The sequence below is a fragment of the Dasypus novemcinctus genome, chromosome 22 (assembly GCF_030445035.2).
Source record: "Dasypus novemcinctus isolate mDasNov1 chromosome 22, mDasNov1.1.hap2, whole genome shotgun sequence".
In the NCBI taxonomy this organism is placed as follows: Eukaryota; Metazoa; Chordata; class Mammalia; order Cingulata; family Dasypodidae; genus Dasypus; species Dasypus novemcinctus.
Window position 1 is genome coordinate 35,173,906 of NC_080694.1, and position 18,778 is coordinate 35,192,683.

Here is an 18,778-nt window from a genome sequence, read left to right on the forward strand (position 1 = left end):
TCCACTTTTCAAATGGTTGTTCTTGTTCCAAATATCACCCCAATTTTTCGTCTTGGTTTAGGAGACCTTGGTGCATGCTAGAACTGGGCTTCCTGATCCTGCCTTGGATTGTGGTCCTCTTGTAGTCATCCTCGGAGTGTGCCCAGCTCCATTCTGTGTTCCCTCTTTAAAAATAAGCTTTTATTTTGGGAAAATTTTAGATTTACAGAAATGTTAGAAATACTGTAACAGAGTTCCCATACACCCTTCACCCCATTCCCCTAATGTTAATATCTTATATGACCATGGTACGTTTGTCAAAATTAAGAAAGTAGCTTTGGCACATGACTATTCACTAAACTGCAGATAAGATTTCACTAGTTTTCCTAGGAATGTTCTTTTTCTCTTCTAAGATCCAGTCCAGGATCCCACACTGCATTTAGTCTGGGTTGATTTTTTTTTTTTATTCCCGCCCCCCTTTGCCCCATTGTGTGCACTTACTGTGTGCACTCTGTGATTGCTTGTCTTCTTTTTAGGAGGTACCAGAACTGAACCTGAGGTCTCCCATGTGGGAGGGAAGCACCCAATCACTTGAGCCACCTCTGCTCCCTGCTTGTTGTGTCTCTCATTGTATTTTCTCGTTTCATCAACTTGTTGTGTCACCCTGTCATGTCAGGACCTCCCATGTGGTGGGTGGGTACCCAACTGCTTGAGCTACATCAACTTCCCCTGGGTTGATTTTTTTTTTTTTAATTTCTCTCCTCTTCCCCCCACACCCCAAGCCCGCCCCAGTTGTTTGTTCTCTGTGTCCATTTGCTGCGTGTTCTTCTTTGTCCGCTTCTGTTGTTGTCAGCGGCATGGGAATCTGTGTTTCTTTTTGTTGTGTCATCTTGTTGTGTCAGCTCTCTGTGTGTGTGACACCATTACTAGGCAGGTTGCACTTTATTTTGCGCTGGGTGGCTCTCCTTACGGGGTGCACTCCTTGCGCGTGGGGCTCCCCTACGCGGGGGCACCCCTGCGTGGCAGGGCACTCCTTGCGCATCAGCACTGCGCATGGGCCAGCTGCACACGGGTCAAGGAGACCTGGGGTTTGAACCATGGACCTCCCATGTGGTAGGCGGATGCCCTATACACTGGACCAAGTCTGCTTCTCCTGGGTTGATTTTTAATCTCAGTTATCAAAGTCCCTTTAACACTTTTTTCCTTTTTTCCTCATTAGGATTGTTTGATTTGGACTAAAAGGGTCACTCTGTTTTCCTTTCAACACACACAGGCAATAGAGCTTTTCCTTGAAATGTCTTCCCTTCAAGGAGCTTGTGCTACAAAATGAGACTCAGAAATCCACTTGTCTAAAACCTGGAGTACTCAGCCGCCCCCTGTGACTGGTGAGGTCCTTGGCTAGCTCAGAATTTGTGGTCAGCTTTTCCCAATGTTCTCTTTAGCTCCATTCCACCTACTCTTCCTCCCTGTTGGTCAATACTAGGTCTTGAGTAAGCATTCCCCTCAGGAATTCCTCCCAATCTTCAGATAGATTGTGCCAACGACATTTTTGCTCTAGTTGGAAGTTCTGCAGAGGTGCCGGGATGCGTGGTCTGCAGCCCACTGTTGACTGAGGGGGGGCTTTGTTCAGGGGGCACTGAGGAAAAGGTGACCAAGGCATCTGTGGAAAAGGAGCTTTGTCAGACACTGCGTGTGCATCTCTGGACTGTGGACTGATTGTCACTGAGAGGAAAATCGTTAGCCTCGCTAAGCTAATAAACCTTTAACTGGGTTAGAAGGTAAACAAAGTGGAAATGAGCCGACTGGGAGTCTGAGCTTGTCAGAGACCTGCCGGGGGCAAGTGACAGGTCTGTGACTGGAGGGGTTGATTGGACTGCGCTGTGGTAGGAATAGACACATGCCTTGAAGAAGTTAGCGCCAAATAGACAGTGTATTATCAGATGGCAACTTTAGTGTTGTTAAGAGATTCCCTGGGCATTTCATATGACATTTCTTTTAAATTACTTAATATTATTGATGTATAAATAGCTGAACATTTGCTTAAGCAGTCTTCTCTTTTTAATATTATCTGTATACATGGGGATAACTGACATTCTGTACTGTCCCGAGCTCACCTCAAAAATACAAAGATTGTTGAATGAAATGGAGCTAATGTAAATTTCTATCACCCGAGAAACAAAAATCTAAGATTCTTGGATGTGGTTTTTAAAGACCTAGTTAAGAGTCTTAATGATAATTTTTTTTACGTGCGAGTGAATGTCACTTGGCGACTGAAAGTGGCTGCAGTCACAGTATCACAGAACAAAGGTTGAACAGCAGATACTCTGCCCAATAAATCAAGCGTGTGTGTTGACATTTGCACAATGAAAACACTGAAATGATCTTTAGTCCTATTAAATCAGTCCAGGATGGTCGAAGTTTGGGCTAATAGCCCACGAGTCACATTTATTTGAAAATAAAAGATTTTGATGTGAAGGTGCCAGGGAAATTTCAGGATTTTACCCAAGGACTTAGGTCCCTTTAAAGCTACATGGATTTTCATCTTCTTTTAAGAGATGGGAACCAGGGAATAATCAGAATTCAATGGAGTCTGAGTCTGTGAAAGGGAGAAAGGAAAGAGGAGTCTGTCCTAATTTTCTATCCAGTCAAATTAAAGGGGATAGCACCCTGGGACCTGATGGCTAACACATTTAGGGATCAGCCATGAGTCTCAAGGTATAACGACACCTTATGCAAATGATGGGACAGCCTTTTCCTTGGAAAATCACCACCCACTAAAGTAGAGAATATTTTTCCTAGAGACAGACATTTCAAATAGCTGGCCCCTTTAATATTTCAACAATTGGTGATAGCCTGTGAGACCTTCTCTCACAGAATTTGGGCACCAATCTTAGAGAATAACTCGAGCAGTCATACAGTGAAGAAATGAGGCTAATAATGAGGAGAAGCAATAGACATGATATTGATTCTTCAGCTCCAATGTCAAAATGAGCACATGCATTTAAAGAGGTGCAAAGAGATCGACTTATTTGGTAGAAGGTTAAATGGTTGCTGGAATGGCAATTTAAGCAGTGGTAAGAGATTGCTACAAACAAAGAGACATTTGACTCAGACTAAGTTTTTGTTCGGAATGTGGCTCAAGGAGCTGCTGCAGCAACAACAGATTCCCTTTGTTTCCATAGGAAAATGTGATGGAAATTAGCCCATGGCGGTCTGCCCTTTGGACTGGTGCAGACTCCCAGATTCACTACTGAGAGGTGGTCAGGTTCAGGTATTCATAATAGCTCTCTCATCTATTTAATTCTAAAGATATTTTTCCTTACTACCCATCAAATTATAATAGCTAACCATTTATTAAGCACCTATTATGTACCAGATTCTGGGCATGCATTATTTTACTCTTATTGCAACTCTATCCCCATTTCAAAGATTGGAACACTAAAGCTTAGAGAATTAATTAATCCAAGGATTTATGAAGCCAGGACTTTAAATTCATTTGTTCTGACTCCAACTGGAGAACTCCAAACCACCATGCAAAGACCATGAATCTCTAGAAAAGAGGAGACAGGAAGGAAGAGATGAGGGGAGAACGGATCTGGGTTTATCTGACAGAAAGAAATGTTAGTGAAAGCATCTGATTTCATGAATACTCTAAAGAGGTGCCTGGCAAATGAATAAACTCTGCCCAAGGGAAAATATTGAGAGAAAGGGAAACATTTCTATCAAACAGGGAGATTTCCCACTTTAAATTTCTCTAGTTCTTTGTCTAGATGGCAGTTTCTTTTCTTTTGGTTGGCATTCCATTAATAAAACTCGTAAGTTGTTTCTGCAGTAAGAGCAAAAAGACAAATCTAACTTCCATATTTCAACTCCATTGAGGAACTGGGGGCGGCTCTCCCAAAGCCTCTCTGCCAACCCCACCAGTAGTGGTGCTGACCTTAGGTTCTTCTTTTCCAAAATATAACTGGGAGTGTGAAAGAAAGTAGGACTGAGACAAAACCCAACAAGCGAGAGACACAAAACTCTCTAATTACACCAAGTCCTGGCCGTGTGTATGTCAATGGTTTAAAATCAGAGATCCACATAATCATCAAACCTACACTATAAACCTTTATGTAAAAAGAACTTTTGGGAAGTGGATGTGGCTCAAATGATTGGGCTCCTGTCTACCATATGGGAGGTCCAGGGCTCAATTCCTGGGGCCTCCTGATGAAGGCAAGCTGGCCCATGCAGAGTGCTGACCTGCACAGCATGCTGGCCTGTGTGGAGAGCTGGCCCATGTGGAGAGCTGGAACAGCAAGATGATGCAATGAAAAGAGACACAGAACAGAGACAGTAAGAGACCCAGCAGACCAGGAAGCTGAAGGCACAAGAGATTGAGCGCCTCTCTCCCACTCCAGAAGATCCCAGGATTGGTTCCTGGTGCCGCCTAAAGAGAAGACAAGCAGACACAAGAACGCACAGCGAATGGACACAGAGAACAGACAATGGGTGTGTGTGTGTGTGGGATAAATAAATAAATAAATCTTAAAAAATAAAATAGAGAGAATTTACATATATCATCTTGCTTAATCAAGTAGCCCTATGGTGTGTATCAGTATTCAGTACATTTCTTTGGCTTCAAACAGACACCAACTCTAGCTAGCCTTTGCACAAAAAGGGAAATTTGGAAAAGAAATAGGTGCTGCTCATAGAAAGAAAGGCAATAACTGAAAAATTAAACCTTGGGAAGGGCAAGAAGAAGCTGCCAGAACCTCAAGAGTGGGAGATCATAAAACCGCATTGAATATAACCCTGTTCCAATGATCCTCAGTTTCTGAGTCACTGAACAGTTTTATTTTTCTATTTTTTATTTTTTAAACTGTGTTTTAAAAAAAGATTTATTTATTTATTTTATTTATTTCCCCCCCCACCCTAGTTGTCTGTTCTCTGTGTCCATTTGCTGCGTCATCTTCTTTGTCCGCTTCTCTTGTTGTCAGCGCATGGGAATCTGTGTTTCTTTTTGTTGTGTCGTCTTGTTGTGTCATCTCTCCATGTGTGCAGCCCCATTCCTGGGCAGGCTTCACTTTCTTTCACGCTGGGCAGCTCTCCTTACGGGGCGCACTCCTTGCGCGTGGGGCTCCCCTACGCGGGGGACACCCCTGCGTGGCAGGGCACTCCCTGCACGCATCAGCGCTGCGCATGGCCAGCTCCACATGGGTCAAGGAGACCCGGGGTTTGAACCACGGACCTCCCATGTGGTAGACGGACGCCCTAACCACTGGGCCAAGTCCACTTCCCTGAACAGTTTTAAATACCCAGGATTGGCTCAGCCTGTGCCAGAATCCACCCAGATCAGTGAGCTCAGGCCAGCAGGAAGGACCATGGAGCCCAGAGAGGACACCTGGGGCCATTTTGGGATGAGCTGGGCTCTCTGTGTGCTCTTTTTGGTAGCACATTATGGAGCTCGGCTCTCTGTGTGCACTGGGAGGCACCCAAACCGAGGATCCGCTTCTGTGATGCTGTGACTGGCATATTCAAACGTAGCTCAAATGCCCCATCTCAGCTGCCTGAGACTGCAAAAGAAGGTTAGGCTTCCATGACTCACCTGGACATCCCTTGGCCTCTGTGCAGGCCCCAGCCCTTCTCAACGTTATCTTCCAGTATTTCTGGGTGCCTTCTCCGGGTCTCACCTGGACTCTGAGCAGGCCCTTCACGTCTCCCACTCTGGGTTCTGCTCACTCATGCTCAGCTGGCTGTACTGCTGGATGCTCTATGTACAACAGCCCAAACCGGTGGCTTCTGCCACCAATGTCCCTCTGGGTTCTGGGGGCTGGAGATGAAGGAGGGGAGGTGTGACAAAAGAAAAGCTGTGGGGACCACCAGGAGTGGCTGTACGTAGCCCTGGTAGAGCCTTTGTGTGGCCCAGGTCAGATGCTTCTGCACTGAGACTGGCAGTCACAGGATGGCAAGACATGTGTCTATTTGCATCCACCCCAGCATTCACTGGACCTGACCAGTGCTCCTAAATTTGAGGGTAAATGTCACCTATGGCAAAGGCTACTTCACCATCTCCATGCTCCCCTCAGTCAGAGCCCTCACTCTCCTGGGTTCTTCCAGGGCTGTGTGCTTTCTCCATGACCTTCAGTGGGCAAATGCAGCAGAAGACAATAGGGTCAAACCTGAACATTGACTCTATCAACCTTAAGCCACACACACGTAGGATTTCAAGGCCCAGTCCAGGTTCCTTCCAACTTTTCCTTCTTAATAAGGTGAAATAAATGCAGCATGTTCTGCTTGTGGCCCTCTCCTTCCCAGCTCCAGACTTGCTGCAAACAACTGTTCAAAGATGATCACACAACACTTCACCTGGGGGAAGGAAATGCAGGGATAGGGTGGTAAAGTACACATGGGGGGAAATAATTCAGCCAAAGAAGTGGAAGTCTGTAAGACAGATCTGATGCAGAAAGCACACAATTTATTTTAATCAAAATAAATTAAAATTTATTTTAATCAAAGATACCTGAGTACTTTCATTCATTGGGTATTTTGCATATTTCTGTCCCAATGGTAAAATCAAGCCTTTTTTATTGCGGTAAAGTACGTATAACTAAATTCACCATTTTAACCATTTTAAAGTGTGCAATTCTGTGGAAGCAGATGTGGCTCAAGCAAATGAGCTCCTCCCTACCAGAGGAGAGGTCCCGGGTTCAATTCCTGGTATCTCCTACCAAGACAATGAGCTGGTGTGGTGGGCTGGTGTGGGAAGCTGATATAATAAGGTGATGCAACAAGAAGACACAAAGAGGAAACACAACAAAGCAGGGAACAGAGATGGCTCAAACAATTGAGCTCCTCTCTCCCCAATGGGAGGTCCCAGGTTTGGTTCCTGGTGCTTCCTAAAGAGAAGATGAGCAGACACAGAGAACCCACAATGAATGGAATGGACATAGAGAGCAGACAGTGAGCGCAAACAATGAGGAGGGAGATAAATAAATAAAATAAATCTTAGAAAAAAATTAAAATGAAGTGTGCAATTCAGTGGCACTTTGCACCAGAACAATTTCATCACCCCATAAGTAAACCCCATACCCATTACACAGTCACTGCCTAGTTCCTTCCTCTCAACCCCTTGAGACCACTAATCTACTTTCTGACTCTATAGAGTTGCCTCTTCCGGATTTTCCATCAGTGGAATCATATAGCACAACATTTGTCCTTCCATATCTGACTACTCTCACTCAGCATGCTGTCTTCAAGGTTCAACCATGTCTAGCAGGTATCAGAACTTCATTCCTTTCTACGGCTGGATAATATTCCACTGGGTGAACAGACCACACTTGGTTTATCCACTCACCTGTCAATGGACACCTGGTTTGTTTTCCCCCTTTGGCTGTCGTGAACAATGCTTCTATGAACTTTGGTGTGCATTTGCACCTTTTTAATGTGTTCTCCTCCCCATCCCTACATCCATCAAGGTTTTAATAAACTTCAGTGCTAAGTACTGGGCTTTGCAAATAAAGACATTAAAACTCAGAAAGCTTAAAGGATTGTTTAAGTCACTGACCACGCGAGTCCAGAACTGAGACTCATTATCCCTATCTTCCCACCCGCAACACCATGGAGATCACACTGTAGGTTGCTCGTTGCCAAGGGCAGCAATAGTCTATGATGTGGCCCATCCGGTTGGGCGGTAGCATTGAAAGAGGGAGCCATACCTTAAGTCTTAAGTCATAGAATGATTCATTAATTGGAGCTCTTCCTAGCAAAATGCCAGGATCATCGCAGATGGTCAGTAAATATTTGCGCAATGAATGCGTGGCTTCCTGGGTGACTAAATGCATTAATGAAATAATGTGGAAGAGGTCGTTTGGGGGACAGGAGACTTTCTTGGCACACAGGTGCCTGCCTCTCCCACTTAGATGTCAGTCTTTGCTTGGTGGCGACTTAGAAAAACTGGACAGGATACTTCTTCCGTGTCATAGTCATCATTGGCCCAAAACCAAAGACTTTGTCCAGATCACGAGGCATTTTCAAAAGCAGTTTTCCCTCCAGGCCACCTGAATCCTGCCGTGTGCCAGAGGTGGATCCACTGGGAAGGCCTGGGAAGGACTTCGGCAGTGAGTTCACACGGTCGTAGGTTTCTGGAAGACTGGCCAGAGTAAGACATTTTCTCTATAGTCAGTTAGGATTGCTGCGTCTTATAGGGGAGCAGTCTGAACACCCCCAGAAAATTGTGCCTAAAAGTTTGGGAAACAAAAACACAATAAACGAAAACATGCAAAACAGCAAATTTCAGGTAACTATTTTGGATTGCAAACAAGGATAAATTTAATGTTTAGACAATCTGATAAAATAACCATTTGGAAACTGGAGAAAAAAAAAGATTGTTATCTCTACTCCAGCTGCCCCCTCACCACACTTCCCCTCTCATAGGGTGAGACGGAATGCCGTGGGCATTTTGAGATTTGCTCAGGGGAAGTAAAGTTGGGGATACACTTAGTTTGGATTTAGTGTGCTTTATTAACAAGGTTGGCTGTTACTTCTATGAATGGTTAAGATGTTGTTAGCCACCCAAGTGTAGTAATGACTTCCAGAAGGTTCTAACCACCCACTGGAATCACTGTCCTCAGCTTGATATGAAGGTGAGGGGCCAGAGACTGTAGAGTGAAATGAGCACATCTCGTAGTGCTGCAGGGTCTGGGCACTGCTGTGGACTCTGGGGGGGTGCCATGGGCTCTGGGTCCCTGTGGGCCGGTGCTGACAGATTGAGCACCTGAGGTCATTTACCCAAGAGGAGCTACCCAGTGCGTCATGCCTTTGATTTCAAGCAGTCAGGGAGCCCATTTTATCTGAGATGGGGCACAAACTCTTTACGTGGAAAAGGACTGGCTGAGTAAATCTCCATTGTGTCAGAAACCAAGTGATTGCAAAGCAGTTCTAGAAGAATTGTTTCTTTCTTTAAAAAAAAATAGAGACCCTCACCATGCAGGTGGGGGGGGGGGGTCTGAGGATTAGACCGCTGGGAGAGCTTCCCAACAAACTCCTGCCTGCCAGCAGTCCTCAGTCTCCATGTCCCAGTGAGCACCATTTTTTCTTTAACATTTGGTGCCAAAAACCCAGGTCTGGGACTACGTTGAGACGGATTATTTGGTGAGGAGTCTCCACCCTGCTGCTGCCGAATGCCCATCCAACAGTGGACATCGAATCTCAGCTGGGCTGAATCATACAATCAACAAATCAGGAATATGTGAACAGCATCTTTTTGCTACATGAATGCCAATACCAACTTCTTCAGGGCGAGAAATGAGAACCCACTGGACAAGAGGGAAGGGAACCCCTCACCGCCCCCTGACAGCAATACGTTCCTTAGCTTACTCCTTTTTGCCCGTGTACATCGCCGAGGAAGCATTGTGAGTCTTTCCTCCCACTGCGGTCATGTGTAAGTCAGTCTCCTAAAGAGGCTGAACAGCTACAGAAGTTCTTCATCGGAGGATTGAGCTCTGAAATAACCGATGACAGACTGAGGAGCCATTTTGAGCAATGCGGATCAATCGCTGACGGTGTCGTAACGACAGATCCAAACACCAGGCGCTCCAGGGGCTTTGGGTTTGTTACATATGCCAACGTGGAGGGGGCAGATGCAGCCAGGCATGATGGATGCATGAGTTGTGGGCCCAAAGAGGAGAAGACTCTCAAACAGCAGGTACCCACTTAAGAGCAAAAGTTCTTTGTTGGTGGCCTTAAAGAAAGAACTGCTGAGCACCACCTGGGAAATTATCTTGAGCAGTCTGGGGAAATTGAAGTGATTGAAATCATGACTGACCGCGGCAGTGGCAAGAAGGGAGGTTTTGCTTTTGTAGACTTTGGTGACCATGACTCTGTGACTAAGAGAAATATCATACTGTGAAAGGCCACGATGGTGAAGTAAGGAAAGCTCTGTCCAAGCAAGAGATGGCCAGTTCTTTATGCAGTCTAAAAGGCCAAGGTGGATCTGAACACTTCAGTAGTGGTCCTGGAGGTGGTGTGGGTGGGATGACAACTTTGTTCATGGAGGTCGTGTCGGCTTTGGTGGCAGACGAGGGGGTGGTTTTCGTGGTGTCTGTGGACATGGGTATCAAGCCTTTGGTAAGGAAGGAAGCAGTTTTGGAGGTGGTGGAAGCTACAATGATTTTGTCAGTTACAACCATCTGTCTTCAAAATTTGGACCCATGAAGGGAGGAAACTTTGGAGACAGAAGCTCTGGCCCTTCTGGTGGAGGTCAATACTTGGCCAACCCCAAAACCAAGGTGACAATGGAGGATCCAGCAGCTGTAGCTACAGCAGTGGCAGAGACTTTAATTACTGCCAGGGAGCAAACCTTACCAAGAGAGTAGAATGGGAGAAGAGATAGGAAAGCTACAGATTATAACAGACTTGGGCACTCAGGCAACTACAGTGGTGGCAGGGCCTCGCTGCTGCATAGAAGACATTCTTTAGACAACACTCATGTGTATGGGCAAGAAACTCAAGGATTGTATTTGTTTGTAGCTAATCATATCACAGTTATTTTAGTTTCTGTTCTGTGGAAAATGTAAAGCATTCTAACGATGGATTTTAATGTAGATTTTTTATTTTTGTACCCATGCTGTTGATTGATTCATATAATATTCTGAAAATGATGTTGAATAAATGTCTCATTGAAATCATGCTGTATAAATTTAGTGTACTCTGAAGCCATCTCAATAAACTGCCTCAATGGTATGAAGTAAGATTTCTTTTGGGGTGATGCCAGGTTTGATGCAAAAATCATTTACAATCTCAGAGACTGCTTGTTTGGCAGAGAAGCCTTTTGCCTTCAGAGTGCATGCTATAGTTGAACTGACAGTTACTGGGCTGTGACCTGTAGATAATCATTAGAAAAGGTCACCTAAGCAAAATTTCTGGAATTTTGTTTGCTTATAAATATGATTACTGGTACATACTACAGAATATCTAAATTGAATGATGGTACCAGATAAAAATATAGATGGGAAATGAAGCTTTTGTACTATCTATTATCATATGTCATCAATAAACAATTTCATAGCCTCCTGGAAATAAAAATGTATTTTTGTTGAAGTTGTTGAAGGTCTTGGGTTTTATTTTTTTGAGCAACAGGAAACCAAAGAAAGATGCTACATAGTGGAAAGAATCAGGACTGGAAAAGAAAAACTCCTCTAGACCCACTCTGCTCTTTTTGTTTTTAATGAACTTCCCCATCACCCCCAAATTTTCCCTATGCCCTTTGCAATCTCCCCGACCTCATCCCAAGGCAACTCTTGATCTACTTTGTCACTGTAGACTAGTTTGCATTTTCTAGAGTTGCAATAGATGAACTCATACAGTAGTAATGTTTTCTGTCTGGCTTCTTTCATTCAGCATGCTTACTTTGATTCATCGATGTTGTCATAGGTGCCGAAAATTCATTCCTTTTTATTAACTCTTAAGAAATAGAGGCAAACGAGCAATTAGATGATGCAAAGAATCTGTTCAGAAAAGCACTTTCTAGGGCGGGGTGCAAGCTCAATGGAGACTCTACCACGCTGCTAGTGCCTTCTGCAGTCACTGGGTCTAACAACAGCATCACTTCAACCACTCAAGCAAGTATTTACTGAACGCATGCTATGTGCCAGGATGTGACGCTACAGATACAGCGGTCAACAAGCCACTGTTCCCATTCTCACAGAACCTTTAGTCTGGGGAGTGAGATTAACATTCCTGGGGAGAATCCTCAGACTTTGTAAGATCCAGAAGTATCTCCTGAATAAAATGAAGATTAGATTCCTTAAAAAAATTTTTTTTTTGCAACGAGAAAAGGTATATTAGTTTTTTCTGCTGTGTAACAAATTATCCCCAAACTAAGCAGCTTAAAACAACAATTGTTATCTCACAGTTTCTTTGTGGTAGGCACCTGGGAGCAGCATGTTGAGTGGCTTGATTTAGGGTATCTCCTGAGGTTGTGGGTAAGCTGTTGGCCTGGGTTGCAGTCCTATCTGAAGGCTTCAGTGATGGGGAGTCTACTTCCATGCTCACTCCCACGGGTGCCAGCAGGTCTTGGTTCTTCAATGGCCATCGGTTTGGACTTTGTTCCTGGTCACACAAGCCTCTCTGTTGGCTCCTGAGTGTCCTCACAATGTGTCAGCTGGCTTCCCCAAATGCAAGTAACACAAGGGGGACAGAAGCCAGTCACTTTATGACCTATCGGAAGTGACATTCCATCTCTACTGCCATGTTGTATTGATCTCACACACCAACAAAATGATGAAGGATGTGTATGTCAGGACAGAGGCCATTGTGAAAGCTGGCTAACACCAGTGATAATAGGAACAGATGTATTTCCTTGACCATGGTACTTGATTCTGGGGGTGGGGTAAATATCTAAGAATGAGCGCTTAATGGAATTAAATCTGCCAAGAGCGTTAAAATATCACTATGGCTTTTAATAGGCTGGATTGCTGCTAAAAAAAAAAAGGGTGAATATAGTTACCATCCATAGCATTCATCCCCATTTATTTATTCACATATCATGGATTTGTTTCCATAAGACAACCCCTGGTTACCATGGCAACAGTTCAGAGGTAAATTTCACTCAAGAGCAAATACAGTGTGAGAAACGAAATTAAAGAGACTTAGAACAAAGAATGGAAAAACTATTTTCACGAATGGACCTGGTTCGTTCAAAAACATGCCAAAAAGAGAGCTTCATTTAAGAGAAATATTTTATATACACACACACACGTGCATGTGTATATTCATTAGGGTCTTCGGAAAAAAAATATATATGCATACATTCATTAGTGTCTTCAGAATGCCCATGGTATGTGTAAGCTGTCCAGAAATTTGAATATGATGCTGGGATGGGGAAGGGCAAGGAAAAGTGGAGGAGCTGGGTGGAGTGAAGGGTAAGGAAATGTGAGAAGGAATGGCTCCCAGACTAGATCTCCCAAGGGAATCTGGCAGCGTTTGGGTCCTGATGTGGTCTGTGGTTTCAACTCACTATGTTTACCTATCACGGCCATGGGCAATTTCCTTCTGTCTTCTTCCCAAAGCTGCTTTGAACAACAATAAGCTAGCATGGTGAGGTCATCACATAAAAGACATCATGCCTATCAAGCCGTGCACTCAGTGGCTCTCGTTTACATCACAGAGTTGTGCTGTCATCACCTCAGTCAATTTTAGAACATTTGCATTCCTCCAAAAGGGAAAATTCCATACCCTGTCATACCTTCTATTGTTGGTGCGGCGGCTTGCTCAGTCGGTAGAGGTGGGGTCTGGCTGCGGACGAGGGGTCGGTCCAGCTCAGGACGAGGGGTCGATCCCGCTTGGGACGAGGGGTCGGTCTGGCAGCAGACGAGGGATTGGTCTCACAGGGGTTGCGCGGTTCGGCTGACGGGGTCGCCCGGCGAAGCCGGCGACGAGGGGGTCGCCCGGAGAAGCAGGCGACGAACTGGGGACAAGGGAGGCCAGGCCCTTGTCGGGGGCTCTCAGGACTGGAGGGCGCACGGCAGAAGAACTACCGCGGAGACAAGGTAAACACGCAGGTCCACTTTATTGAGGGAGAGGCAACAGTTTTATAGGGGCTGGGGAAGGCTGATTGGTCGAAGCCACGCCCTGTTCTGATTGGTTGCCGGAGAAAGGTCAGTGGGCGGTACTGGACAGGGGAGGGGTGGTGGTTAGGGATTGGCTGTCGCTGTTGCTGGGGGAAGGGGCAGGGTTTAGGGATTGGTGGCTGCTGTTGCTGGGGTAGAGGGCAGACTGGAGTTTCCTGCCCACGCCTGGCTGTTGCTGCTGTCGGGGGGAGGGAAAAGGGCAGACTGGATATTTCCGCCCTGCGCCTGCGCAGGGAGAAAGAAGAAGAAGGGTGCCGCCCCACAAGGCATCGTGTGGCGCCATCCGGGAGGAGGAGCGGCCGCGGAAGCATGGCTGCCGAGAAGGGGAGACCCGAGGGCACTCTGTGCCCATGCCGAGCTCCCTTCAGGGGTGGCGGTGAGTCCGACCAGGCACCCTATTATGGGGGCAGCGGCTTGGAATTAGGCCTACCGCGGCCGCTCCCCCGCCTGGCCAGCAAACCCCACTTCAGCCCGAGGGGTGACCGCAGTTGGCTCTTAGAATTAACATAATATTTTTTCCATTGCTTCAAAACCATTACAATATTACTATCATCCTTAAGTTGTATTAGTTGTAATTAGAATGGATTGCACAAATATATCATAAGGAATCTGGTGTGGAAGATGAACTGCGGTTAACAGGACAAATTCAAGAGCATTCTCTCATCAACTATAATGAATATATAATACTAATACAGGGTATTAATCGGGTGGTTTGGGGGAAAACACACAAAATGTAAAATATGGGCTAGACTTAGTAGTAATATATTTTTTATTTTTTTGAAAGATACTTAGATTACACAAAATGCTACCCCCCAAAATATAAGGGATTCCCATATGCCCCACTCCCCACCCCTCCCCTCTTCCCCACATTAACAACCTCTTTCATTAGTGTGGGGCATTCATTGCAATCGATGAACACTTTGGAGCACTGCCACTGCATTTTTGGGACTTGGAGTTGTCCTGAATGACAATGCAATGACACATACAGGCCGTTGTATAACCCGCCCAAACCCACAGAATTTGGTAGTAATATTTTGACAATATTCTTTCAAAACTTGTACCAAACATTTCATAGCAGTGCAAGGTGTTAGTGGTGGGGTGATGTATGGGAGCCTTGTATGATACGCATGTTTGTTTTGTAACTTCACAACCTTACTAAACACTTTTGTTTACATATGTTCATGTATGAACGATATACTTCAATAAAATTTTATTTTTAAAAAATCCATTATGCCAATAGAGGACATCAGAGGTCTTGGAGCAGACCTCCAAGATTTCTTTCAGTTTCAAAGGGAGAAAAGAGACCAACATACTTCAGGTAAAACAGGTTCACTTGGAAGAAATCTGGTCATGCATAAGGAAAAATTAAAAATCTCAGAGAATGTTAGGTGGGAACTTCTAAGTGCCAGCCTCAGGCCTTCCTGGAGCAATTCAATCCCCAACTCTGCAAGAATGATGCTTCTGTTTACAAGTGAGAACGAGGGCAACTTACAGTGTCTGCAGGTTCATTAAAATTTCCAGCTGTCACTGTGCGATTGTCAATTTCCTCTTGTAATTCTGTCACTTTTTGCTGTATGTATTTGAAGCTGGGCTTTAAAGGCATAAAAATTCATGACTTTTCCATCTTGTTGGATTGTTTCTTTGATCATTAATTAATGACCTTTATCTTCTTTTTCCCTAATATTCATTTTGCTGTATCACTTCGCATTGATTGCTTAGTCTTTTTAGATTGAGTTCTAGGTGTGTGTCTTGTAAACATTGTTGACTGGATTTTGATGTTCTTTTTCAATTTAAGAGTCTCTGTATTGAAATAGTTTGAAATAGGTGAGTTTATTCTATTTATATTTAGAAATATGAAAGGATGAACTTTATCAAAAAGAAAACTAATCCACAAAAGTGAAATAGGATGTAAGAATCAACATTGAGCAAAGATATCAGAACTGCCTGCAGGTATATTTATGTAAGAATTGATTTTTTTTTTAATTTAAAAATTTTTTATTATCTCTTTCTTTAAAACATACATGGATCCCACAAAGTGTTACATTAAAAAACATAAGAGGTTTCCACTCCCCACCCCCTCACCCCATCCTTTTTTTTAATAGTATTTTTTTAAAGATATATAGATCACAAAAAATGTTACATTAAAAAATATATAAGTGGGAAGCAGACTTGGCCCAGTGGACAGGGCGTCCGTCTACCACATGGGAGGTCCACAGTTCAAACCCCGGGCCTCCTTGACCCGTGTGGAGCTGGCCCATGCGCAGTGCTGATGCACGCAAGGAGTGCCACGCAGGGGTGTCCCAGCAAGGAGTGCGCCCCATAAGGAGAGCCGCCCAGCATGAAAGAAAGTGCAGCCTGCCCAGGAATGGCGCCACACACACGGAGAGCTGACACAACAAGATGATGCAATGAAAAGAAACACAGATTCCCATGCCACTGACGACAACAGAAGCGGGCAAAAAGACAAGAACACGCAGCAAATGGACACAGAGAACAGACAACTGGGGAGGGAAAAGGGGAGAAAAATAAATAAAAATAAATCTTTAAAATATATATATATAAGAGGTTCCCATGTATCCCACCCCCCACACCCTACTCCTCCCACACCGACATCAATCTTTCATCATTGTGGCATATTCAGTGCATTTTGTGAATACATTTTGGAGCCCTGCTGCACCGCATGGATAATAGTTTACATTGTAGTTTATACTCTCCCCCACTACATTCAGTGAGTTATGGCAAGATATATAATTTTCAGCATTTGTCCCTGCAATACCATTTAGGACAACTCAAAGTCCCAAAAATGCCCCCACTTCACATCTCTTCTTCCCTCTCCCTGCCCTCAGCAACTACCGTGGCCACTTTCTCCACCTCAATGCTACAATTTCTTCTATTGTTAGTCACAATAGTTCCATAGTAGATATCAGTAAGTCCACTCTAATCCATATTTCATTCCTCCATCCTGTGGAGTCTGGGATGGTGATGTCCACCCCACCTCTATATCGAGAGGGGGCTTAGATCCCACATGGATGATGGATGCAATTCTCCTGCTTGCAGTTGTAGTCACTCTTGGCTCCCTGGTGTGGTGGTTGACCATCTTCACCTCCCTGTTAGCTGACCTGGGTAAGTCCAATGAACCAGAGAGTAGGAGTTGCAACTCTGCTGAGGCTCAGAGCCCAGTGAGCACATGGTTACTTGATCCCAGTGCTGAGAGGAGAATGTTCCACGGACTTCCGTGCTGGCCAGCTCCCTCCCCTGTATCCCTGTGCCCGACAGGCAAATGTGGCCTCATGTGTGCAAGGTGCTGATGAAGTATGCTGTATTTTTTTATGATGTGGAAGTTTGGAAGTGCTCCAGACCAGAAGAAACTTAGAAAAGAAAGAAGGCTGTCATTATTTTGTCTCAGGGCAGACAAAAAGGGCATCCTTGTTTAAGACAAAGATACCTTCGTTGGAGATGTTGGGATGACCATAATTGATCCTTTCAAACGTTTCGCGGAAATGCTTCCCGAAAAAGAGTGTCACTATGATTTTTATGATATAAGCTTTGACACCAGAAAAGTAGAGATGGGGTTTGTGTATGTGTATGTGCGTGTGTGTGCACCAGAACTACCGCCTCTGAAAAGTAAAAATAATGTGAGCTCCAAGGATGCAATACAAAATAAAATTCAAGGCATAAAACACAATGTCAAGCAAATGGACTAGAAGACCTCAGCCGGACTTGTATTGCTGAAAACCTAGGTGGATGCTTACTTGTGACTTTTGAAGGAAGCCCTTCATCATTCAGTGCCACAAATCAAAAGATTTCATCTTTAATGCTATCCTCCTGCTATATAAGTAAAGCAAATATATTCAGGCCAGTGTCTCACTGAGGGGGAGCTGTCTTGTCCTCTCCTAGAGTAAACTAATTATTCTATAAGCTCGTGCAAATGGCCCTAAATAAATCTAAGGTCTAAAGTTAAAAAAAAAAAAAAAGAAGAATAGCAAGGGAAAAAAAGGAATAAAGAAAGCTTGGTCATCCAAAAGATGGCAGGAAAGAACAAAAGTAGAGAAAAGAAAAAGAAAAACACGTGATAAATAGAATACACAAAAGGGATGGCAGAATAAATTCAAATATATCAATAATCACTATAAAAAATGCGATTGAACTGAAATGTATTTTAACTTCCATTGACTGGACCTTGCTTTTGTGGCAATGCACCCTTGGCCAAAGTTTTCTTACTCTCCACCTTGATGGTGGCTTACCCAGACAGCAGGCAAAGAAACCCAGCAGAAATGGGGCAATTTCATGCATGTTGAATTTGCAAGCCCAATGCTATAAAAAGACAACAAACAACATGGAACAGGAGCCAGACCAGAAAGGAGAGTTTTCTGTCCACTTAGTCTCAGGAAAGGTTCTGCCTGTTAACCCTGTACACTCCTGATTGCTCGCATTTACTGAAGGATCAGAGCCACGGGCAAGAAAACAGTGGAGAGTCGACTCTTCCCTCATGAGCATTAGCAACCTGGAAGGATGGAGCCTGTATTAGCCAGGGTTTTCTAGGGAGACAGAGCCAACATGAGATACCTGTAATATTATGAGGTTTTATAGAATTGTCTCATGCAACTGTGCAAAACCAAATTCTGTAGGGCAGGCAGCAAGCTGGGAACTTCATTGAAAGCCTTCAATGAATTCCCCAAGAGAAGCTGGCTGGCTGAAGTAGAGATAAAAATTCTCTTCTGACTGCTTACATTATCACTTCTGATTAGATGAGACATCTCTCACTGTTGAAGGCAATCTCCTTGGTTGATTGTAAGTGTAATCAGCCATAGATGCAACCAACTTACTGATGACTTAAGTCAATGAAGTGTCCTCACAGTAACAATCAGGCCAGTGCTTCCTTAACCAAACAACTAGATGCCATCACCCAGCACCTTTGCTTCAAAGTCTTAAGGGTCCTAGCTGTGACTCTCCTGTAACAGCCTCCCAAAGGCTCCAGACAGCATCTGTATTTGCCACAGACAATTCCAGAAGCAGTGGATCTGGTGGCTCAAATGGCCCAAGTGGCAGAGCAGCTTGCACACAGCCTGGACCTGTCACAGAGCCTCCTCTTATTCCAGTCCCCACTCAAAACTAGCAGCTTTTCTGTTCACTCCATAAATGGGCCAGAGAAGCACACCCAAATGAGTAATATGTTGTCTCCATAATCC

The 18,778-nt window shown here is 44.4% G+C and overlaps 1 pseudogene; it reads left to right on the forward strand.

Annotated features, from left to right (window-relative positions):
• Window positions 1-9,993: 9,993 nt before the first annotated feature.
• Window positions 9,994-17,460, forward strand: LOC101411885 (destrin pseudogene; annotated as a pseudogene).
• The last annotated feature ends 1,318 nt before the right edge of the window (window positions 17,461-18,778 follow it).